The sequence below is a fragment of the Ostrea edulis genome, chromosome 8, assembly GCF_947568905.1.
Source record: "Ostrea edulis chromosome 8, xbOstEdul1.1, whole genome shotgun sequence".
Lineage (NCBI taxonomy): Eukaryota > Metazoa > Mollusca > Bivalvia > Ostreida > Ostreidae > Ostrea > Ostrea edulis.
In genome coordinates this window covers 3247951-3255262 of record NC_079171.1, presented here as the reverse complement: position 1 = coordinate 3255262, position 7312 = coordinate 3247951, and the positions used below count along the sequence as shown (strand labels likewise).

General features: G+C 35.9%; 2 pseudogenes; one reads left to right on the top strand and one right to left on the bottom strand.

Annotated features, from left to right (window-relative positions):
* The first annotated feature begins 2339 nt into the window (after nucleotides 1–2339).
* Nucleotides 2340–2955, top strand: LOC125660955 (P2X purinoceptor 7-like; annotated as a pseudogene).
* A 22-nt stretch (nucleotides 2956–2977) lies between these two features.
* LOC125660953 (uncharacterized) lies at nucleotides 2978–6968 on the bottom strand (annotated as a pseudogene).
* Between the last annotated feature and the right edge of the window lie 344 nt (nucleotides 6969–7312).

Below are 7312 nucleotides of genomic sequence, written 5' to 3'. Positions count from 1 at the left end.
GGGTTCAGTCGTGTATTCCTACTTATTTCAAGTTTAAGTCTACACCCTGTATTTCCTACAGCTATACTTCTACTATTGCATCCAAACTTTTTAATTATAAACAAACTTGGCAGTGCTTAGATATAGACCATCTTATACGTAATCCACCAACATGTTCTTGTTCTTCATCTTCTTTCAACTACAGTCCAGCTGGACATGTCATTACTGGTGATGTTGATATAGTTGAAAATGAGGACCTCAAATCACTTATTCTTAAAGGTCCTAAATACAGAGAACATCGGTCTTTTAATTGGCGACAGAACTTCATCTCTATTATGAGTTCTGTCGAAGATTATGCCAGACGATGGGTTAAATATGAAAAAGAAGAACTGGATACACTGTCAGAATGGGTTAAAAGCATAAGAGGGATATTAAAATCCCGCATTAGACACATGAAAACAAAAGTACGTACCATCTATCCTTCTGTGTTTAGTAAACCAGAAGTGATAAAAGAATTAGATAGGTTACATGAGGAATATGTTTTGGTTCCAGCTGACAAAGCTAGTAACAACATTGTCGTTGTTTGTAAGGCTCATTATTACAACTGTATTTTAAACGAACTTGGCATTAATTCCACTTTTGGTTATCATACTTATACTCCAACTGCCCTTTCAAAAGACGAAATTCTTCAAAACCATGCTTCAGTTTTAGACACATTTAATATTCCAGTCAATGGGTCGAATGAATATGAGTTACCGTACCTATACTGGATTCCTAAACTACATAAAAACCCTTACAAACAAAGATACATTGCTGGATCTAGTAAGTGCTCTACCAAGCCCCTATCTTTGCTCCTCACGAAAATGTTAACAATTGTGAAGGAGAAACTTCAAACTTACTGTGCGACTACATATGCCAGAAGTGGTGTTAATCAAATGTGGATTCTAAAAAATTCTAAAGAACTTTTAGTAAACTTGAAATCGCAGAATTTTTCCCAAATCAATAGCATTAAAACCCATGACTTTTCAACACTATACATGACCATTCCTCACGATAAATTAAAGACTAGACTTTTTGACATCAAAGACAGTTGCTTCTTCAACAAAACGGAAAACGGAAATATTCATATCTAGTGATCAGTCATTCAAAAACTTACTTTGTTAAACACCACTCTGATTCCACGCACAAGTACTCTGAAGTTGAAATAAAAAATATGCTAGAGTTCCTCATTGACAATATCTTCGTGGTCTTTCGTGATCAGGTCTTCCAACAGTCTGTTGGAATTCCCATGGACACGAATTGTGCTCCTTTGTTAGCTGACCTGTTTTTATATTCATATGAAGCAGAATTTATTCAAAAACTTCTACGTGAAAAGAAAAAATCTCTCGCTGTGACCTTCAATTCGACTTTTAGATATATCGATGACGTTTTGTCTATTAACAATGATAGCTTTCATTCATATGTCGATTTGATATATCCCTGTGAGCTCGAAATAAAGGACACCACAGAGTTGTCCACTTCTGCTTCATACTTTGATATTTTATTGAAAGTAGACATTAACGGCAAACTGACAATTCAACTGTATGACAAACGGGATGATTTCAGCTTCTCCATCGTCAACTTCCCACATTTATGTAGCAATATTCCATTATCACCTGCATATGGTGTTTATATATCTCAACTGATTCGATATGCAAGAGCTTGTTCTGGGTATAGTCAGTTTTTAAATCGAGGTAAGCTACTGACAAACAAGTTGATGGTACAGGGATTTCAACAGTCTCGATTGAAGTTAGCATTTCGCAAATTCTATGGTCGTTATAACGATCTAGTTCGTCAATACAACCTCGCATTGGGTCAAATGCTGTCTGACGTGTTTCATACCGATTATTAAGCCGTTCTTGGCACACTAATTTGACTGCGGATAACTCCGTTTACCTGATCAGGATATGGGGCTCACGGTGGGTGTGACCGGTCAACAGGGGATGCTTACTCCTCCTAGGTACCTGATCCCACCTCTGGTGTGTCCAGGGGTCCGTGTTTGCCCAACTATCTATTTTATATTGCTTGTAGGAGTTATGAGATTGATCACTGTTCGTTGTCTTCACTTTGCATGTAAAAAAGAAAAAACAAAGGCTTTTTTATGATTTCAGGCCTCTAGAAGTCGCGGACGAGGAAGGCGCAGCAGAGGACGACAGCGAGGGCAGCCAGCAGGGTTTAACAGACTGGTAATGGCGGCGGAGGCTCGGCGTGACAGACAGTGTCAGCTTGAAGTATGCATACTTCTAAGCCAAGTAGAATATATAAGTTTCATATTTTAGCCAGCCTTTAATTATCAGAAATTTTATTTTAAAACAAGCAAGTTTATTTTCAGGAATGCATTTCCAATATGGACTTGGCTGCCCTTCAGGAAACTCGAAGATTAGTTTGCAAGAAACAGCCCTCATTACTTATGGATGTCCTGAAGTATGCAGAAAACAATGGAGATCCAGCACCGGGGAATCACCCTACAATCCCAGATTGGTGTTCATGCACTAACTGTAAGGAGATGCCTACCGAGAGGGAAAAACTGTGCTGTGGAAAAATACCCTAAAATTGCCATACAAAATTAGCTGTAAGTTTTCATTTGATCAAAATTTCAAACAAATTAATACCATACTGAATAGAAAATAATCATTAATTTCTTAATCTGCAATGTAATGTTATCATTTCTAGGATTTCTATACCATAGTCCTAGATGAACTGGTTCTGGAAGTTGCCATCAGATTTAGAAATGATGCTGTGGCAGAACCTAGAGATGACAATTACAACAGAGCTCATCGACACACTGTTTACAGACAAGATGTCATGTGAATACATGATCGTCTTGGAACTGGAAACCGGAAGGTCATTCCAAGTTGTTGTATATGGAGGATTAGAGACCAGTATCCTGAACCTTCTGGTCAATATGTGAGATACATTGAAGGAATCTTAGATTGATAATGGCAAGATTTCATTCATATCTTATATGACTGTTGATTTATCTAATTCGAAGTTCATCTTAACATTGAATAAAACATTGAAATACATATGTGACATTTTTCATTCATCAATTTAAAAGGAGGAATAACAATGTAATACTTGAAACACTATTTCACATGTACTAAGCTGTTAAAAGTAACAAAGTATAATATACAAAGTAATGCACTACCATAAATGGAAGCAGTTAAAAGATCGCAATATTATAAATGTTACAGGTATATTGCATATGTATTACAATGATATAAAACGTCAAAGACATGTCACTGTTCTTGATTCTGACTGGTGCTCTCAGAAAGAAATCGTGATTTCTTCTCTGCCACTAGAGATATTGTTGGTGGTGGAGCGACAGGAGCCAGGGTCTCGGATACGAGTCGTGGATCCTCCACATCAAGGACAACTGGCCTATTCATGCCTATAGGGTCAAAGATCCTATTCTGCACAAACATTTTCATGATGTCGGTTGCATAAGGATAGTGCTTTTCTTGTCTTACTGGGTAGGCAGACCATCGCCCACTTTTTTTTGCTATAGTACCGCTGGTGCCTAAAGAACAAGATTCAATGTATTTGATAATGCATTACAACAATCATGTATCAAACATATCAGCAAAATGCTCACTGGTATATTGTAGACTTTAACTTTAACTAAATGATCAGAAGCTTTTGAGAAGAAAAAGAAACCTTAATGATCCATTTTTTCTTTTGGCAACCTCTCTGTCAACATTTGCATTGTGGTCCAGTGCAGCGACAAGGTTCCTAGCTCTGTACACTCGAGGTGTGTAAGAATGGCGCTTTCACGAGTACTTTAAAATGAGGTTTTGAAAATTCTCTAGAGCAGCTGTACTCCTGTAAAAAAAATGAAAACAAAATCATTAAATACACTCCATGCATGGTGAAGTTTTCCTAGAAAGTTTTAATCTAACAAATTAGAAAGCCGTTACATATACACATGTATGTTTTTAAATTTTCCTATGGCAACATTTTGAGTAGATGTGCATGAATATTATAATCGGATAAATCTGGCAATTAAGTTCTAATGTGAGCAAAAATTCAATTTGAATTGTGTATACCGGCAATTAAGGTAGTAAGGAATATTTTTCAATAGTCTTTTGTCCCTGACAATAGCACGCAAGGCAACATGTGCTGGGGATCCTGCCTCAAGCCAATCTTTGTCCCTTTCCTCTGTTAATGGGCCATGCTGGCATGAACTTCTAGCTCCTGCTCTGTACTGCAAAATCCATTCATACTCATTCACAACATGATGCATGACTCCAAAGCAAATGCCCTGAAAAGTAGAACAGTCTAAAATGTTTTCCCCACTCTCTTTTAACACTAATGGAATCATGTGATTTTTTGTTTACAGTTCAAACTTACAATAAACTCTTCTTATGTATTTCCTACAGAGGCACAAAACCAATAATGGTTCACTATCTCTCTTGTCCACTGTAATATTGGCTTTTTGGATTTTTCTTGCCCAGCCTGTAAAATAATATTCAAATTCAGTTCACTTGTTTTAACATTTCCCCAAATTTTGAAAATGTTCAATCAATCAAAGTCTTAAATTATCTCACCTTTATTATTTTTCCCAAGGTTTTTTTTTACCCGTGCCATATGTCAAAGGAATGCTTTATTTGTGGGTACTCTTTTTCTGGAATAAAAACATGTCCAGAATAGTTAAAGGAAGTTTAATTTAAATATGTACTCCTTAAGGAAATAAAAAAAAAAAATTCACATAACTGGGTATATTTTTACAATGCGTTTTGGCAATTCAGTTAGAAACCCAATAAGCTGAGAGAGAAAAAGAAATACATAGAAACATACTAATTAATGCTTCAATCTACACATGTGCATCAGTCACCACTTCCACCACGTTTATTCCTTTTTCAAAGAGAAACTGAAGGCCTTTTATAAAACATGCCTTTTCAAGGATTGCGCTTTTTCTTCCTGTCATCCTTTTGTCCATGGTCATTAGGCACAGTATCTTGTGGGTCTCATTTTCCAAAAACGTGTATGTACAATACTGTGCTGAATGACATGGGCTGTCCATACGACCATCACTTAAGCAACAAGAGATGTTTGTAAAACAACTATGCCCCCTGTGGTGCAAAATTGAAGAAGGATTATACACACAAATAACTTAATTGATAGCAGTATCATCAAAAAATAATTCTGAAAATTTAAACATTATCTCATACTATGACAAAACAAGCCATACAAACATTTGGTTGATAGCATACTATTTACTCACCAAGAACAACAACATCCTGGCCTCTGAATTCTTCCAAAATTTCATTCTGATGCCTTTTCCAAATTTCTTCAATCGTTGGGGTGACAAGTTCTCTGTATTTTTATGAATGATGAGACAGACAGAATTGGAAGTTTCAAGAACTTAGAAAACAGGGAAATCTTTTGAAAATTATTTCCTGAAGCTAGTAAAGCTGCGGAGAGCAACACATGCCCACTGTGAACACGTCTGTTTAGAAGAGTTTGTGAACACCATTTGTGTGCCTCATGATTGTTTGCGCAGACCTGGAATGTAAAATAAATAAGTACCAGGGTATTTCAAACGAGAAGTCCATGGGCCACATCGCTCACTTGAGTCACCTTGGCCCATATTTAAAGATTTTCCCTACACATTTACATGTAAAACTTCGATCCTTATTGTGCCCCAATTTACCCCTGGGGACCATGATTTTTACAAACTTGAATCTGCACTATGTCAGGAAGCTTTCATGTAAATATATACTTTTCTGGCCCATTGGTTCCTGAAAAGAATATTTTTAAAGATTTTCACTATATATTTGTATGTAAAAGTTTGATCCCCTATTGTAGCCCCACCCTACCCCTGGACGCCATGATTTTAACAAACTTGAATCTAAACAATGTCAAGAAGCTTTCATGTAAATTTTAGCTTTTCTGGCCAAGTGGGTCTTGAGAAGATTTTTAAATGACCTCACCCACCCAATTATTGCATTTTTGTGATTATCTCCCCTTTAAAGGGGGCATGGTCCTTCATTTGAACAAACTTGAATCCCCTTCACCCAAGGATGATTTGTACCAAGTTTGGTTGAAACTGGCCCATTGGTTCTGGAGAAGAAGTCAAAAGTATGAAAAGTTTACACAGACAGACATACGACAGACAATGGGTGATCAGAAAAGCTCACTTGAGCTCAGGTAAAATGTGCACCATAGCTTCACATCCCTTCACACTGCAAATCTTTGCCACTTTTGTTTCTGCCAAGGCAACCAGTGCATTAATATAAACCATCGTTGGTCGATCTTGAACTAGTTGTTCAATTTCAGCATTGTTGCAGATTACTGGTACACCACTGCACTCAAAATGTTCAACACTTTCTTCTTCATCCTCAATCTCTTCTGAATTTGACTCGTCTAGGGTTACACCATGGTCAAGTCTTTAGGTGAAAAAATAAAATAGATGTACATCAGAATTAAAAATGTCATTACAGTTAAGTGAACCAATAAGTTATATATTTTTAATTTTTTTTAATAATATTTAATCCTATAACCAGTAGTTTGCTTCATGCTATCTAAACTTTTACAATTTAAAAAACAACAACATAAATCTCTTTTAATTAAAGCTTATATATTATTTAGCTAATAATTATTATAACAAAAAGTACTTTAAAGACAGATGAAAACTTGGCTCATATTCTTCATCATCTGAGGAGTCATTTTGTCCACAAGTCAGTTCTGAAGCACTCATTGTCAATCTAATAAAAATGCATATCAAAATCATCAATTACAAAATAATACATGTCTTGAAAAAATACAATTTAATACGTGTGAAAAGAGCAATGTTGTCAATTAACTAACCTAAAAGGATCCATAAAATTGTCAGAAAATGGCGTGGAGCTCTTCATCCTTGGTTCTGCAAGTTCTTCAATGCCCGACATAGCACTCTCAACACCGTAAATATTATATTTTTATATTCTTTCTTTTTTAAGCAAATATTCTTATAATAGATATATTTCTGATAGATTTACAATTACTGTATTTTAAATGTGCGTGCATCTGCTATAGCAATAATACATGTAATGCACTACATCTAGTCGAGTTTTAATCTTCATACTTTGTACATTATACTGACAATTACAGTCCTGAACTGGACACAAGGGAGAATCCCATTTAACACTTAGAGATTCTTAAGCACCGTCCCCTGGTGTCCTTTGCAGTTCTGTAATCATTAATTACTATTATGAGAGTATACGCATATGTATATATTTACTGTGGTGCATATATTGCACTATATCTAGTCACAATTAGGTTAATTCTTGTTAATATTGTCTCAACATTGCCA